We start from the raw sequence: 18,200 nt of genomic DNA, 5'->3' as shown, positions 1-18,200 counted from the left end.
GCGGTCCATGTTGTTGGCCTGGACCGGTCCCCCGCGGAGGGAGGCCTTAGTCTTACGCCCCTCGGGGCCCCCCTTGCCCCCCATGTGGTCACGGACACCGAAGGGGACCGCCGATCAAGAGTCGTAGGGGCACCGGCACCGCAGACCAGCGCCTCACCAGGGACCACAATATAGCGGTGCGGGGGGACCCAAGGCGATGGGCACACTAGTGGCAGGTGGAGACAAGGCCCTGTGCAGAGGCCAAGGAAACACCCCGCCACATCAAGTGCGTTCGCAGGCCAGCCCCCTGAAGTCCGAAAGTGAAACCGAAAGTGGTAGAGCGGCCACTGGCACCGCACTGCAGCCGCTGTTGTTCAATTACGACACGGCTCCACGGTTCACCTTCGCCCCGGGCACCTCCGTCGGGTGGGTCCCAAAAGTTCGAACAACGACAACTCAGGATTCCCAGGTCCGATTCGAGTTCTGAAAAGAGATACGTGCTCAGCCGGTCTTCATCTGCCAGATTCCATAAACCACATCAGGATATTCTCAGGATAAATTCCGAGGAGCAGCAAGGGTCCGGGGAGCCCTGTGCTCACGCGACCATCTTGGATGCGCGCTAGGCTCCTCCCCCAGTCACTATTTTTAATTCAATATCTTGTTTTTTTTTTTTCATCAATAGTTTTCTTAACTTATTCAGTTTGGCATCTCATCGTTCTTTACTCTCCTCTCGTCTTCCAAATATGGATTTTCCTGAACTTCCGTTTCTTCTTCTCCAATGTCGGACAAGAGAACTCTCAGGATTTCCGATTCTATTTCATCCTCAACCACTTTCAGTACAGCCTCCTCTGGATTTCCTTGACTATCTGCCTCTTCTCCCTGTTCAGGCTGAGCCACGTACGTCCATTCTGGTGACTTATACTTCTGGTTAGGCTTCCTTGTTCTTCTACTCTCTTTGTCTTCAGTTAATTCGTCTTCTTTTGATTTTTCTTGACTTGTCACTTCATTCACCTGTTCAGCTCTTGGTGAATTCACTCTTGTCAATCGATATCTCAGTTTCCTTATTTTATTGGGCCAAACATCATCTCTTGCAACTCTTTTTACTTTACTTCCTTTGTCATTCTTTTCATTCCTCCAAGCTCTCTTTCTTAGAACTCGACCTTCAGGTATTTCATTTTCACTCACTTCAGACTCTGTCTCAACTTGCTTTGTCTTTTCAGCGACTTCTTCTTCCACCACTTGCTTTGTTTTCCCTACTTCTGTCCCTCCTCGGGTCTCCGGCACGCAATCTTCCTGCTGGCTACTTGTCCCTTCACCTAACTCAATGTTGCAGTTCCCTACACCTCCTCGGGGGTCTTCCGCAGAAATCTGTCCCTCTCTCTCTGTACCTGTCCCTTGTTCACTTAGATTTGTTACTTCAGGTGGAATTTCTCTCAGTCTCTCATCTGGTACTTCCTTTTCACGAATTTCTTTTGTTGCGTCTTCAGTACCTTTTCCCCTTTTCTTCCTGTGTTCCTTTTTGGAACCCTGCGCTTCTTGCTCGTTTCCGGAATCACTAGATTCGGAAATCTGCAATTTTCTTCTCAGAGCGATACTTCTGGGGACTAAAGCTGATTTTTGTTCTGTTTTCCCCCTTTCAGAGTTTCCTTGTGTCTTTGACCCTTCGTCATCTGATTCAGTGCTTGATTCTGATTCATCAAAGTATTCTTTTCCTGTGCTGTCCACTGGATTTGGAATTCTCAAGGTATGACTGGCATGGATCCAGTTTTTCAGTCCAGCACACTTCACAGCTGTGGTCGTGGTCAAAATGACTTGTCGTGGTTTTCCCCACCTTGGAACCAGACAATTTCTTCTTCTGTGGACCTTTATCCTTACCCAATCACCTGGGTTCAGATCATGGGCTTGCTTCTTTTCAAGTGTGGTGGCATCTGGTCCAACCTGATGAAACACAGAATGAACTGCGTCAGCCAGGCCTTTACAGTATTCCAACACCATGTCATCAGAAATTGTCATCAGTTTGTTGACTGGTATAAACACATGCCTCATTGCCCGTCCCATGATTATTTCATGAGGACTCAATCCTGTGGTTCTGTCTGGAATGGCCCTAATTGTCATGAGTACTAGAGGCAAGACATCAGGCCATTTCATACCTGTGGCCAAACACATTTTCCCGATTCTATTTTTGATAGTACCATTCATCTGTTCAACCACACCAGAAGCCTCTGGTCGGTAGGCACAATGTAATTTTTGTTGTACATTCAATGCTTCACAAATTAATCCTACAATCTCATTTTGGAAATGTCCTCCTCGGTCTGACTCAATTGTCACTGGGAACCCGAACCTGGGGATGAATTCTCTCAACAGTAGCTTGGCTACTGTTAACCCATCATTTCTTCTTGTTGGGAATGCTTCCACCCACCTGGAGAATAGGCAGACCACTACCAAAACATACCTCAATCTGTTACAGGGAGGCATCTCAATGAAATCAACTTGCATTCTGGTGAAAGGCCCTCCTTCTCGACCTATTGTTCCCAGACTCACTACTGTCTTCCTGCCAGGATTGTACTGCTGACATATTAAGCATCTCTGACAAAGACTTTCTGCCACAAGTCTGAATTTTGCATTGTACCAGGTCTGTTTAAATGACCGGATCATAGCATCCCGTCCAATATGTCCCTGGCAATGATACATCCGTGCCATGGTATACATCATTCTATCAGGCATAACTGGTCTTCCATCTCTATAGACCCACACATGATCCTTTTCCCTTGGGGCACATCATGCTTTTACCCACTGTCTCATTTCCTCATCTCCTGCCTCATCCTGCAATTGTTTTACCTCTTCCCAAGTTCCCACAATGTTAGTGCACATCAATGAGCAAGAAGACATTTCTCTTTCCTTAGCCCGATTGACCAAATTCTGATTTCGTGCACAATACTGTGCCATGTCATTGGCGTACCTGTTCCCAGTGGCAATATAATCACCACCTTGACTATGTGCAGCACATTTTACAACAGCCAATTGTTTAGGCAGCTGTATCGCCTCAAGCAACTTTCCAACCACTTCTGCATTCTTAATGGGAGTTCCACTCGAGGTCAGGAAACCTCTTTGTAGCCATAGTTGGCCAAAGTCGTGGACGACTCCAAAGCCTTACTGGCTGTCAGTTATCACAGTCACTCTCACACTCTTCCCAATCTTGCATGCTCTAGTCAAAGCCACAAGTTCAGCTACCTGGGCTGATTTCACTCCTTTCAAATATGAGGCTTCAATTACTGCTGCAACTGTACATACTGCATACGCTGCACTCAGCACTCCTTCATTTGTTCTCAAACATGACCCATCAACGAACATCACAAAATCACTTTCTGGCAAAGGTACATCTTTTATGTCTGGTCGTGGTTTGGTACAAAAATCAAGTACATCCAGACAATCATGATAAACTTCATCTCTTACCTCCACAATCTCATTATCAGGTAACAATGTTGCTGGATTCACATTCACACATCTTGCAAGACTCACATTAGTTGCACCCAATATGACCTTTTCATACTTAGTCAGCCGACTGTGTGTCATATACTGAGTACGACTCCTTGTCAACAGAATTGCTACATCATGGGGCACAAACACTTTCAATGGATAACCCATCACAATTCCTTCACTCTGCTCCAAACTTCGACATGTTGCAGCCACTGCTTTCAGACATCCAGGTAAACCTACAGCTACTGGATCTAGCATTGATGAAAAATATGCAATTGGTCTTCTCAATTTTCCATGTTTCTGGGTCAACACAGAAAGTGCACATCCATTCCTCTCACTGCAATACAACTCAAATTCTTTCTCATAGTCAGGCATACCTAATGCAGGTTCTTCACACAAACCATCTCTTAATTGTCTAAATGCTGCCAATTCTTCTCTGCTTAATTCAAGGGGATCTTTTACATTACTTCTCGTTAATCGCACCAAAGTCTTTGCAATCAAGGAGAAGTTCCCTATCCACTGACGGCAATACCCTACCATTCCCAAAAACATTCTTACTTCTCTTTGAGTCATAAGAGCTCTAATTCCTTTTATTATTCTGATTCTGTCTATGGTTATTTTCCTTAGTCCTTTCTCAATGTTGTGTCCCAGATACTGCACTTCCTTTTTACAAAACTGTAATTTTGCGGGTGACACTTTAAGTCCTCCATCTGCCAAATGATTCAGTAAGGCTATTGTATCTATCTCACAGGCTTCACGTGTTTTTGACGCCACCAAAAGGTCGTCAATATATTGTACCAGTACAGAATTTTCTGGCATTTCTAGACTCTCCAAAGACCTCTTTAACAACTGATTAAATATTGAGGGGCTCTCTGTATACCCCTGTGAGATTCGACACCATGCCAAAATACGCTCACCAAACCGAAATGCAAAAATTTGCTGACTGTCATGGTGCAATGGGATGGAAAAGAAAGCATGACACAGATCAATTACTGTGTACCATTCCGCATCATGGGGAATCTGATATAAAATCACTGATCGATTTGGTACAATGGGACGACATGATAACACAATTTTGTTCACCTTTCTCAAATCTTGCACTATCCTGAATTTCCCATTAGGCTTTTTCAGTCCCATTATCGGTGAATTACATGGACTACTCATTATTTCTCTCAAGATTCCTTGTCTGATCATTTTCTCTATTATAGGAGTTACACCTTCAATTATTTCAGGTGTCAATCCGAACTGTGGAACATTTGGATACGTTACTCCTTCTTCTACAGTTATTTTGACTGGATCTACATTTCTCATCAATCCTACATCTTCTCCAGTGAAATCCCAAACCTCTGCTTTTACAGAGTTTCTCAGTTCTTTTGGTAATTTGTCTGGGTTGAATACAGCATATGTTTCAATAACTTCACTTTCGCTGTTAGCTAGGGTCATCTTATACAATACATCATCATCTGGTGTTTCAAAAGCTATTCCATCCGGAGTACAAAATATAGTGCAATTCATTTTGCACAACAGGTCCCTACCTAATAAATTCACAGGACTGGTGTCACACACCACAAATCGGTGCATTTCTGAAAATTTCCCTATGCTGACTTTCACTGGTTCTGTAAGATAGGTCTTAATTTGCCTGTTGGACACACCAACTACTTGGATCGTTTCATCCGAGAGAGGAAGATTCTTAACATCAGCTGATCTAACAGTTGATCGAGTAGCACCAGTATCCACTAGGAAAGTAATATTTTCATCATTAACCCTCCCATCTACAAAAGGTCCTGTCTGGTCTACTTCTAGAGTTGCGCCAAGTACGCACTCTTCTTCCTCCCTTCGGCACCGTCAATAGCTCTCTTTTGCGTCACTCTCATCGCGTTGCAGCCAATACTGCGAGACAGCGCAAGCGCGCGGCAGTTTATTTACCTGTTCTTCATTGTAGAATCCCGATTCACTACTATACTTCTGTGTGTTTCTGCTCTGTGGAAAAGGCGGCTTTGGCACCTAATTCTGTGGGGGAACAACTTGCTGCTGTTGCTGCAGTTGACCACTCACCTCATGCTGCACCTGTGGGTTCAATGATGGATTTTCATTGTTAGTACTCGGAGGAAACTTACACTCAGATTTCCAATGCCCTATCCTGCCGCAATTATGACACGGAAATTTCTTTTTAACTTCTTCAATGTTCCCTTTGTACTTCCCATTATTAAATTTTGGCTTGGTCCCTGCTTGTTCCACCAATTGTGCTTCCTGTCTCTCCGCTACCTTTACCTGTGCCCACATTGCCTTCTCCTTTAACTTTCACTGTTTTGCTTCAATTTCATCACTGAAGTATTTAGCATGTCTCAATACTTCATCTATTTTCTTGTTTTGCCAATCTACCGTATGCTGTTTAATCATATCACCAATTTCTGGTCGTAAACCATATACAAATCTGTATACAAAATGACTCAAATCCTTTTCACTCATATTCTCTCCCCGCTAAACTGCTTAAAAGCTTGTATTAACCTCTCATAGTACGCATGTACTGACTCTTTACTTTCCTGGTGTGTTCGATCAATTTTTACCCAGTCTGTTTCTTTAGGGGGCACCTTATTTTTCAAAAATACCATAACCTGCTCATACTTCTTCATTACCTCAGGGTTTGGTGCTCCTGTTTTAGGATCCCTAGGATATTCCTTGGTTGGCCAGTTTATCATTAGTTTACACTCTGACCATAGGTCTGCTGGTACTATTATATCAAACAGACTATTCAAATCAATCCATAGTACCTTTGACAATTTTACAAATCTGTCTATCTGTCTGTACCACTCGACGGGCTTTTCGCGTAGTCGAGGGAAGTCATTCCTAAATGACAAAATATCCTGTCTTGTCCATGGAACATGTACATATCCTCCTCCTGGAATCTCTCTCATAGGGCACTCTGTCACTACCTTCTCCTTTTCTCTCACAGGAAAGGCTGAAAATGTCTTATCGGAGGCATCATCGCATTTTCTATACCACCTGCTTCTCCATTTATCCACGTCTCCCCATTTTCTCAGCAAAATGATTATGTCCTTAATTTGACCTATTCGTCCTGTGGTGTTCATGTTCTCAATGTCCTTTTCAGTGAATTCTACTCGATAAGGTTTCTGTAAAGCTTTTACCTTTTCCATATCAATACCCATTTCATTTGCTACTTCTTCTAACCTTTCATGCAAGTTTTTCGCTCTCCAGGTTGCAGTTTTGCACAAAAATAATAATTCTTCATCCTGATAGGTTTTCAATTTTTCTGTCGGGATAGTCCCTACAATTAACTCTTCCAATACCATTCGTAGCTTGGCCACATCAATTGATTGAGATTCTTTGTCTTTCTTCTGCAAGCTTCTTAACCATTCACTTAACTCGTCTGTTGATGGTCCTACTGTTTTTTCTACACTTCCGTGTCCAAAATCATTTTGTGTTTCTGACACTGTCTCTATCATTGTCATACGTCTCTCTGCACAATTCTGATCTACAAATGGATTATTTGTAAAATTCGGTTCCATTACACTCATAGTTTGCCTCCATGGATTCTCATTCTGTCTCACTCTTGGTTCTACAGGGTTACTATTTCTGTAAGGGACTGTCAAACAATGCTCACTGTCCTTCTGTTTTTCAAAAATGGGCATAACTGGACCTATCGATACTGGAACAGTTACTGCTTCTAGATTCTTGGTCAATTCTCTTATTTTCTTAATTCCAGAGTTTTTTTTGCTAATTCTACTGAATTTTCTCCATCTGTTCTTCCTTCTGATCTCTTTTCTACTTCCCCAGTACCACTGTTTTTACTCAAGCTTAGGGATTCTGGTTCCGTTTTTATAATTCGCACTGTTTCTCTCATTGGGGCACTTGGAGTTAACATTTCTGGTTCTAATCTATACGGTGGTGGATTTTTATAAAACATATCATCAAGAACATCATCCTCAGACTCATTCGCTCCATACCCTCTCGACTCCAAATTATGCCTCTTTTCCATACACTTTCGACCTTCATTCTCTCCTACAGTTCTTACAGGGAACACACCCTCAGTCATGCTCGCATCTCGCCATCTTTTCATTCGATCGCTATGCGTTTCATGTCTGTATGGTCTTCCAAACCAGTACCTATATCCTCTACCACTTCTGTTTCTTTCTCGTTCATGCATTTCGTCTTCCGATTCGGTCAAAGCCTCAAACTGTCGGTCTAGGTCTTGGCTCTAAATTCGTCATTCTTTCCCTTAAGTTTCTTAAAACAGCCAAATTAAATGAACCATGCTCTGGGAAAGCTAATACTCCGTCGTCCTTGGTGTATCTCACCCAGTTATCCAACCAAAAACAAGTATGATACCCATATTTCGCAATCATAAAGGATGCAGGGGTTTTCGGTGGAGGAAGTAACTGTCCTTCCCTAGTCTTAACTGGTTTGTCTTTCTTAAACCACTTCTTAATTCTCCCTAACTAGGTCTTCTTCTCCTTCTCTGGAGGGTCGTAATAAATTTTCTTGTTTTTCACGCAACGCTAGTCCCTCTTTACAACTGTACCACTAATCTATCCAATCACAGCGCGACTTCACACTAGCGCACCAATTCAAAGCGTCTACGTCACTGTCACAGTCATCGAATCCTAGCGCGACTCACACTAGCGCGCAAGTAAGGAGCGTCTACGTCACCCTGTTTCTTCTCCAATATTAGCACGGCGTACACTAACGCACCAATCCGGGGCGTTTCACAATTCTAACCGACTGTCCAATCCCAGCGCGGTCGTTCTGACGTCAGCAGCCGCTGCGGCAGCTCCTGCTCCTGCTTCTGTCTACGTCTCCTTTACAAATCCGCTCAGTACGTTTTTGTTTCAATTTCTACACTTCTGTTAGTAACAACATAGAAACATCTCCATTGTCCACTTCGCTAACCAAAGAACAGCAAAAAGACCTTTCTCACGAGAATACCGTCTTTCCCGAGAGCAGCGCTTACCTCTGCCCTACTACAGAATCATTACTTCTGTTGATAAAGTAGCACATCCCTCTACTTCACCCTTCTAACAAGCATTAGCTAATTGTTTCTCTAGTATTTAAGACACATAGTTGGAAACCCAATGCTCCTGAGAAATAAACGTAGAGTTTCACAATCAACCCAAATGCCTTTGCATTCACACTCGTTCACCCCAGAAAATGTAGTACATTCACACAGAATCCTGTCTTTCCCGAGAACAGCGAACAGTCTGTCCTACTACAGAATTATGACATACGTTAACAAAGCAGCGCTTACCTCTCCTTTGTTCTTCTAACAAGCTCAGAGAGTACCTATTACCTTTCCTGTGATAAGCGTTATCGGAATGCCAGTTGGATCCCTGGTACCTAAGACCAGAACTTCACAGGTAACCTTCGCTATCATACACACTTCTTTCACACAGAAAACGTCTCTAGTAGCAACACACGATGATGTCACCGAATCGAACCCAGACAATGCGCCGTGCAACTTCAATTGTCACACGTTTCCCCTGTGTACCTACAGGGCAACAACAATTCCATCTTTCCCGAGAGCAGCGCTTACCTCTGCTCTACTACGGAACCGTTACAACCTTCCGACTTCCTACATCCCAGAAGCCGTTCATACAACGTATAACTCAACGTAACTCAACATAGAGTGTTAGTACATAAATCGACACCAATCAATAACCAAAATCAATAAGCAATGTACAAGCAATAATCACTAAACCAAACAATAACAAACCATCATTCTTCTACCAGAAAAACTGATCCAGCACACTGCCACGGACTAAAAGATCTCACACACACACACTATCTATACATTCGCTGGTGGGGCCCATAACACCAACGCACACTTACCATTAGTCCGTGCGAGAGGCGATTTATCCTTCCAGCGCTAGATAATGAGGGAGGAAGATACCACTTTACCCTAATGAGCAACACACCTACAAACCCTTCTAATACTCATTAGGCCCTATATTCCACATTTGGTACTATCCTCCTAACCGGGATGGATCTGTTAGTTGTAGTTTAAGTGAAATACTAATACTCTAATTAACCTTTACATTAACGCATTTCAATGAATAAACAACCCAACTAATTTCTGTAGATGTTCAAATCCAAATTTATATTAATATTACAGATTAAATCATTCATTTGATCAAGTTGCCATTCATATTTACCTATTCTGGCTAAAGTCGTCCTCTATGTCAAATATGGTAATCTCACAATTCTATGCCCATCAATTTAGCAGGTTAAGTTCATCAGGAATTTGGGCATTAATTCAGTCCGTCATAGATTCAGGCTAACAGCTGTCCTGCAGTGTCACCGTCCTCTCCGTCAGCATATCATCAGGAAATCGAAGGAGCGACTTCCGACCTCTCTAGTCTATGGGTTTTTATAGTAAAAATCATTGACAATTTGTATCAAAAACGGGTCTTCAAATGTTCTGATTGGTCCATTGGAATCGTCTGACAGGATTCTCATCAACTAAAGTCTCTGAAGTCATTGTTCTTGAATTATCCGGTTTTTAGTAGCATTATTATTGTTCATTCAGAAAAGCTGGTTTGTATCCCAGAGCAACCTTGAAGGGTACATGTTCATCTGGGGTCAGGTCCAGACCACTGTGTATCTGTTATCAGCGCAGGCGCACTACACCCAAGCCTTGTTCAGCGTTGGCAGTCGGGTTATGCACCAAAGTCAGCCATCTTTCGGCAAGTCAAAATGGTCAACTTAAGCAAAGAAACACAAAAACGTAATTAATACATAGAAATGACTAATTAAATGTTATTCCCTCGCTAATACCCATATGTGTGTGTATTTATCTAGCAAAAAGCAACACTCATTGCGGGTTATACTTACAAAATAAAGCACGAATCACAATTACATCACTATAGCAACATATATCATGCAACATTCTATTTATCTATCATTAGTATGCGTACGGAATTTAATTCACGTAATTAATTAGGCCATGCAGATGCAAATCCCACGTGTATTTCGGTCATTAATGAGGTTGATTAATTATTCTCACATCACTCCAAACCATTAGTACCATTGTAATTAATTAGTTAATCTAATTAATAAAACGACATGCAAAATGGGGTGGGTATACAAAATTTTGCATAACCCGCTCCAGCACCAGCACATGAGAGATGTAGGTTTGGATCCTGAGCAGCCTCGCTGGAACCCAGGTGTGGTGGCCCATTTCACAATTTCACCTCCTTGACGGATCTGTTGCCCTTGTAACTGCCCCGTCAGGCTATCTGCACATGTCCTGCAGCATTGCTGTTCCTGCAAGTTCATGGACCTTGGGAGTAAGGAGGAGGGCAAGAAAAAGAACTAGGAGAAAACTTAACAAGTGAGGGGGCAGAGACAGGGTACACGAGATTCTGGAGAAGAAGCGATAGAGTAGTTAAGGTGTGAGATAGGAGGGAAGAAAAGACAGAGATAAGGCTATGAAAAGACTAAGAAAAATGAAAAGATTTGAAAGAAAGTGCTAGATGGAAAGAGTACGATTGTGGTAAAGGAGTGGGCAAGAGAAAGGAGTACCATAAGTAAGTGGAAGAGAGATCAAGAAAATAGAGACAGTGAAAAAGTTAACAAAAAGAATGAGAATTTGTGAGCTCAAGGGTGGTGAAAAGGCAAGAAGTAGAGAATTTTGTCTGTTCACGTGCATAAAAGAGGGAGAGCGAGAAATAAGAGGAAGTGGAGCGAGGCCATGTGCCTCACTAGCTGTGCTTCCTAGGGGTGTGCAACTGGTCTGCTTCAGTTGTTTGTGATGCAGGCTCCTCTGCCGCTGGCACTAGACTTGAGACTATTAACTGTTTATCTGTAGTGTGTACTTGTAGAGGATGGCCAAGTTCTTCCATATAGCACTTCACTTTGTATTTTTGTAAGCACCGTCTGTAGAAGTGTCACTTTCACTGAATTGAAACGTACTCAATATTCCAACTTCAGAATGATGCTTTAGTTTTGCCTTTATTAGAACACTTCACCTGCAGGTCACAGCAGATGTCATCAGCATTTGCAACTCACTGAGCACTCTTGCAGGCGGGCATCAGTATTAAGAGAGCCAACATAGCTTGGAGCCTTCGTGGGGCTGTTGGCATGGCCTCTACACTCACTGCTGCTAATGTCCTAAAGTTCAGCAGTGAACTAGGATAAGCATGCCTTCCCCAAACATTGGAGCACACTAAGGGGCCTATTAGCAAGAAGTTGCGATATTTATCGCAAAACGCGGCTAGCGCGTTCATTTTTATCGCTGCCTATCGCTGGATATTTTAGCGGGGAAAACATGCTATTAGCAACGTTTTTCTCCATTGTGCTAAAGTATCCAGCGATAGCGGCGAAATGCGTGAATATCGCTGGAAATCCAGCGATATTCACGCATTAACGCCAATGGGGACTTAACCTGAAGATCCACCGCCCATTGGATAAACAGGTAAGTCATGTTTTTAGCAGGCGTTAGGTTATAGCGATAATCGTGCTTAGTGCGATTTTTTTCATCGCTTCGCCTGCCTTGCTAATAGGCGATGGCTGTGTTAGCGACTGCTTTCAGTCGCTAACAGTTTGGATACGCCCACTTTGCATGTCATTAGCGATAAATATCGCTGACATGCAAAGCGGGCCCCAAACCGGTCGCTATCGCCTAAAAGCCGTCGCTAACTGCTGTTAGCGACAGCTTGCTGATAGGGTGATAGAAATATCGCCGCTTTAGCTGCAAAAGGTGCCGCTAAAGCGGCGATATGGCCCTTGCTAATATGCCCCTAAGTTCTTTATAAAACATGTAATACATTCAATGAGTACTGTCACTTCTAAGGAGGTAGCCCTGGCTGCCACTTTAAAGGAAATTTTAATAGGACTGCAAGGGCACTTCGAAACCCATTTGTAATACTTTAATGGGGCAATACCTAAATTTCTCATAAGGCTCTCAATAGTTTTGGGTGATGCTTGTGGTTCTTATCCCATCCCCAGCAGTATGGGACATTCAAGCTTCCTGCCTCACCTCATTATGGCTGGGCCACCTTCCTCACTCTCCAGCCTGCAAGAGCAAAATACAGCCAGAGATGTTTTAAGGAATGAGCTATGTGGATAATTGCAAGGGCCCCTACCTTCCAAGAACCATTCTGATAAAATTCTATCTCACTCTCTTTTTTTCCTCCCCTCTCTCTCCCTGGCTATCTCTAACTGTGTCTCTCTTTCTCTCTTAAAGGCAAAAGCAGTGCATGGCAAGAGCGCAAGTAATAGTTACTTTAGGGTGAATTTCAGTGGTTTTGTTTGTTTCAATTGGTATGTTTTACATGACACTGTCACCTAATTATAACATCCCTTAAACCTTTGTTTTTTCCAGTGAATTTCTAAGGTTTTGTTAAGGTAAAGTTAGAAATTCTTACAATTTCTAACTATAATGTCACTTGAATTTCTAGGGTTTTTATAACGTAAAGTAAGATGTCCATTGTAATGCATGGCAGGGGGGCTTGATGCAGGGTCTGGCCAGGCATTGTCTATTCTGCTGCCTCTGTCCAAACTTGCTGCCCGTACACCTGTCCTTGCCCTCCATTGTCCAAATCTATACCCCTTCGACCACGTCCAGCCCTGTGTGGCCGTTGTTCTGCTACTGCCCTTCCTGCTTGCACAGTTAGCTTGCTGCCCCTACCCACTGCCTCCCTGCCCTGTGTTGTCCGAGTCCATGCACCTGCCCCTCCCTCCTGCCCTGCATGGTCCAATGATTCCTCACTGTCCGGTGTCCAATGTTTCCTCACTGTTATGTGCAGTGTACCATGCCATGCCCTAACCTTTTTTTCTGCCTGTTGGATATTTTAGCAATGGAATTGGTGAGTTCAGATGCAAACAAGGGAACACAGAAAAATGGCTTTCCCTACTACAAAACCCAAAGATCCAAAACAAAGATCAATATTGGAATTGTTCACTAAAAAAAGGAGTACCGAAGACCCTCCTACAGGCTCTAATGAAGGCAAGAGAACACAAGAGTTGTCTGATGCTGCTCTGTCTAGCAGTGAAGGCAAACGCTCACATTCTTATGATATCCCTGAAACAGCATCTGTAGCCATTGCAGCTGCTTCTTCCTGTGCTGATGATAGTTCTGCTATTGCTGATATTACTGATATTTCTTCACATGCTGACAGTGCTGAGTGTTCATTTCACACTGAAGTTGAAGATTCATTTCCTTATGATGGCAGCTTGGACAACAGTTCTTCCCTGGCTGGCCTTGCTGACTGTTCATCATCTTGGGATGACAATACAGCCAGCTCTTATTTGAGGAGTGACATAACAGACGCACCTCGAATTAAGGAAAGCGGTCAGACACCAACATCAAAATCCCATCCGGCAAGTGAATTGTTGGCAGGCAACTTGTCACTGAATCATTATAGCGACCCAGTGCAACCAAAACTTTAAACATTCCCCTTAACTGCATGCCATAGGTTTGATGGAGATTAGAAAATCCATCCTTGGGTATCCAGTCCTTAAAGATGCTGTTTATTGTTTTGCATGCAGGCATGTTAGTGCTGGGTCTGTGGGAGGAGGAGGACGTGAACCTGGCAATGTTGCATTCATTGATATTGGCTTCAGTAGTGGGAAAAGCTTACTTGTCTTTGTCTAAACAACCCCATTCAGAGAAGCATAAATCATCAGTTATTGCTTGGACCAACTTTAAAAGATGACAGCAGCCTACAAACCATCAGCGTTCAGTTTCTTCCATTACAGTAAGAGGTGCAGAGTAGGAAATTGAGGAGACTAGACAACATGTGAAGCAGCTGCTTAAGGTAGTATGTTTCTTGGGTCTTCATGGGCTGGCTTTCGGTGCCACAGATGAGACTGAGCATTCTTACAATCGGAGACATTTCATTGAATTGTTAGCGGTGATTTCTGATAAAGATGAGCGGTTCAAAGAAAAAATGCCCAGGAGGTATAGGCACTGTACCTCTCCTAATTCCAAAATGACATGATATCTATGGTGGCAGCCCTTGTCCATGAGCGTATTGTCAAAAGAGCTCTTTCCGATGTATGTTTCTGATCTGTATGTAATGAAGCTAGAAAGACTCTCAGGTACGAGGTGGTTTTACTGGTACTCCTGTGTGAGAAAAGTACAGATGCAATTTGAGTCTATTATCGTTATTCTCCATGTAATAAATTCACAACATGGAGTTCAGAAGCCAAAGGACTTCTTAAGAACATTGAAAACTTAGGTTTCTTGCTTACATTGCAGAGGATGGAACTTATTCTCCTAAAGATTCACAGTCTATCCGAAGTACTACAGAGCAAAGACCTTGACTGGCCGAGAGAATATGTTCTAATTGAGTCAACAAGAAGTGAATTAGTCAAACTTCGTCAAGAAAGTCAGTGGGCTGAATTGTTAAGTCAAGCTAAGGACTTAGCAGAGCAGTGTGGAATTGAGATCCAAGAAAAATCCAATCCAAGGGCTCCACCTTTGAGACACCATAAATTGAGTAAGAAACTGACAGATTATTTTCTCAGTACTTCTGTAGGGAAAAGATCCAGCCATGTTGATGTCTCAAAAGGTCAAACTCCACTGTCTGAGTGCTTAAAAAAAGCAGGACATTTATTTCTCTACTTTGGATAGATTTGTAAATGAGTTTAATGCTCGGTTTACAGACAACATGGGCCTCACGTCTAATGTCGGAATGTTCAATCCAAAACCTGAACATATTCTGGACTTTTATTCTGCACTAGTTATTGTTGACAAATATCCAGAGTCTACAGTAGATCGAAGTCTTCTACAATCTGTGCTGAAAACTGCAACATTGTAACTTTTAGACAACAATGTACCAGGTATTTACTCTGTCAGGCAGTATCTCATGTATCTACCAGGCGCATTTCCTTAGGTTTTGGATCTTTTATATCTAGTTCTTACATTACCTATTCCTACTGCTACAAATGAGAGATTCTTCTCCTGTATAAAAAGGGTAAAACTTTATTTGCTCAATAAATGTGAAAACAAGAGACTCAGTGATTTAATGATAATGGCTTGTGAACCTAATGAGCATAAGCAGCTAAATTTGAATGAAGCCATCAACAGATTTGCTAACATGTGCCACTGGAGGTATTCTCTTAAAAAATGAGCTGATCCTATCCCTCATTCACAGAAGCAGCCTCAGCGAAGCAGAGAAGCGGCCTTACACTCTGCCAGGCAAACAACAGTTACTCCTCAATCAGTCTCTATCCCCCTTTAGGCCTATGCTAGCTAAAGAAATCTTCCAGTGATCACAGAAGCTGATAGCCTATGCAGGAGCACGAAGACAGCAGCTACCACGCACCCATGCAGTATCGGCCTTCTCCTGATGGCCAGACAAACAACAGTTACTCCTCAATCAGTCTCTATTCCCCTTGAGGCCTATGCCAGTGATCGCAGAAGTCAGTAATCTATGCAGGGGTGAGAAGAGAGCAGCCACCACGCTTCTAAGAGCGATTGGCAAAGCACCAACTTGCTGTCCATTTCGTTTCTTTCTGTTACAGTGGATATGCAGCCTTATCACATCATCTTGTCATGTGTAGAAATATGGAACCAGTATTACAAAGCACTGTTAGCCTCCTTGATTTCCTGTAGGCAGGCACTTGCTGTCCGCCTATTTGTTCTCTCTGGCAATTATTAGTACAGCAGCTATTCTTTGTACCAGCCAGTAACCTACTCAGAGATCTGTATACCATATCTGTGGCTCTGTCAGCCTATTCTGGATTTCATATTAGCTGAGCATCAACTTATCCTCAAGTCAGTCTCTACATAGGAGAATGCCCCAGCTGCGGATCATACCAGCAGATTCAATTCTAGATGGCGGCGTGTGAACTGTCTGCCTCTTTCTATCCGCCCAGTCAGCACCTTCTCCTTTCCTAGGAAGCTGTGCTGCAGCATCTCCTCTTATCAGTAATGCGGTATCAACATGACGGCCAGTATCTTCGTTCATGTGACTAAATCTGCCCAAATGTTCGTAACACTCTTTAAATGGCTAATGCAGGTATAATGATCAACACAAGTGTATTGTACCAGTGATGGGCATGTTTTTTGTAGAAGAAATTATTGCTAGTAAACCTGGAAAGGTTCAATGGCTCTATAGGTTTAGAAGCATGTCATGGAAAGGAAGGTTGCTGGGAGAACTTTACCTGCATTAAATAGCACTGTTATCTTCGTTCCAAGACTTAGATTTAATTACATGGTACTCTTAGTTTTCAAAACAAATGATAAAGTAAACTTGTTTTGAACATTATAGGGCCATCAACCCTCCCATTTTATAAGTTATTTGATATTGACTGATTTCAACTTGACTAGTGCAATCTCCATTGTTTTACACTACTGGATAGGTTCTTACTCAATGTTACATTATCTTAACTGTATATCTGAAGATACTCCCTGAAACAATGTGTGCAGCTGCATTTTCAATAGGATTTGGAGTATTTCTGTTCATAGGGTATTGCTTTTCTATCTGTAGACATTTTCCGGTCTATGTGTGTGATGTAAGTAACCAAAAGTTAGATGCTTCACTTTCTGTGAGAGCACCAAGTCAAAGAGCATGCAATGTCGCTTCTTTTGATTTCATGAGGATCCAAAGGGCAGGTGATGTCGCTTCCTGTGATGTCACCAGGGCAACGTCTGTGTGATCTAACTTCCTGTGACATCATCTGGGAGGCCAAAGGGCAGGTGATGCCACTTCCTGTGATGTCATCAGGTCAAAGTTCATGTAATGTCACTTCAGACGGGGTCACATGGCATGTGATGTCACTTCCGCTAACCTGGGCATTTTGATGAATCAACGTCCATGTGTAAAGTGCTCAGTGCATTCCCTATTGTCACCCTACCTTACAGAAGAAGTCAGCTTTAAGTGTAAATCACTCAAAAAAGGGACAGTATTTTTATTGATCCCCATGTTCATCATAATAAGCCACAGCTATTCCCTATTGTACAGGTCGAAAGCAGAACTCAAGTCCATAAAGACCAAGTGTATTGCTCCCGTTCCAACGACTGTATACTTATATATAGGAAGATAGAGATTCAAACATTGATCTACAGTCCCTTTTCCCAGTCGAAAGCCATACTGCCCTTCAGAACTAGCTGTCACTGGCCCAAGACACCAACATGGAGAGGGCCATTCGCCCTAATACCTTAATGACTGAGTCCCTCAATGAAATAGGGCGGTTACACCAGGGGCCACTTCTATAGCCCATTTTAAAAAACGGTGCAGTGACTGATTTAGACTAGGAAGAAGGAAGACTGTGTCTGAGGGCCGCATTACTATAAACGGTGAGGAGTGGGGATCATGGAGGGACACTGAATTTACATAGGTCCAGGGCTATCTCATCAGGGCCAGGAGCTTTATTATTGGGGAGCCCATGTATGGCATTGCTCACCTCTTCCCAAGCAAATACTAAAGAAAAACCGCAGTTAACAAATGGAGGAGAGGCACAGAATCACTGGGAGCAGGGCCTGGGGCATCATAAATGTCCTCAAAGTGCCTGACCCTTACATCAAATGAGAAGTGATGTGATAACAATGAACCTAAATCTGGGTTGAATATTAGGCGATTAACAATTTCCCAAAATGTGGTGCCGTCCCTGCAACTGCTGGCCTCAAACAGATCCCACCAAATCCTCCTGCTTCAGGGATCGTTACCTTTGCAGATTTAAAAGGAGCACAGTAGGAGGCTACTTTAGATCTATCTCTAGGAGTCTATTTAAGGGCTTTCAGAGGATGGGCCTTAGAGCAAGAGTAATCAAACCATCTATCG

Source organism: Triturus cristatus, chromosome 9, assembly GCF_964204655.1.
Source record: "Triturus cristatus chromosome 9, aTriCri1.1, whole genome shotgun sequence".
Taxonomy (NCBI): domain Eukaryota; kingdom Metazoa; phylum Chordata; class Amphibia; order Caudata; family Salamandridae; genus Triturus; species Triturus cristatus.
Note: the sequence above shows the minus strand (reverse complement) of the source record.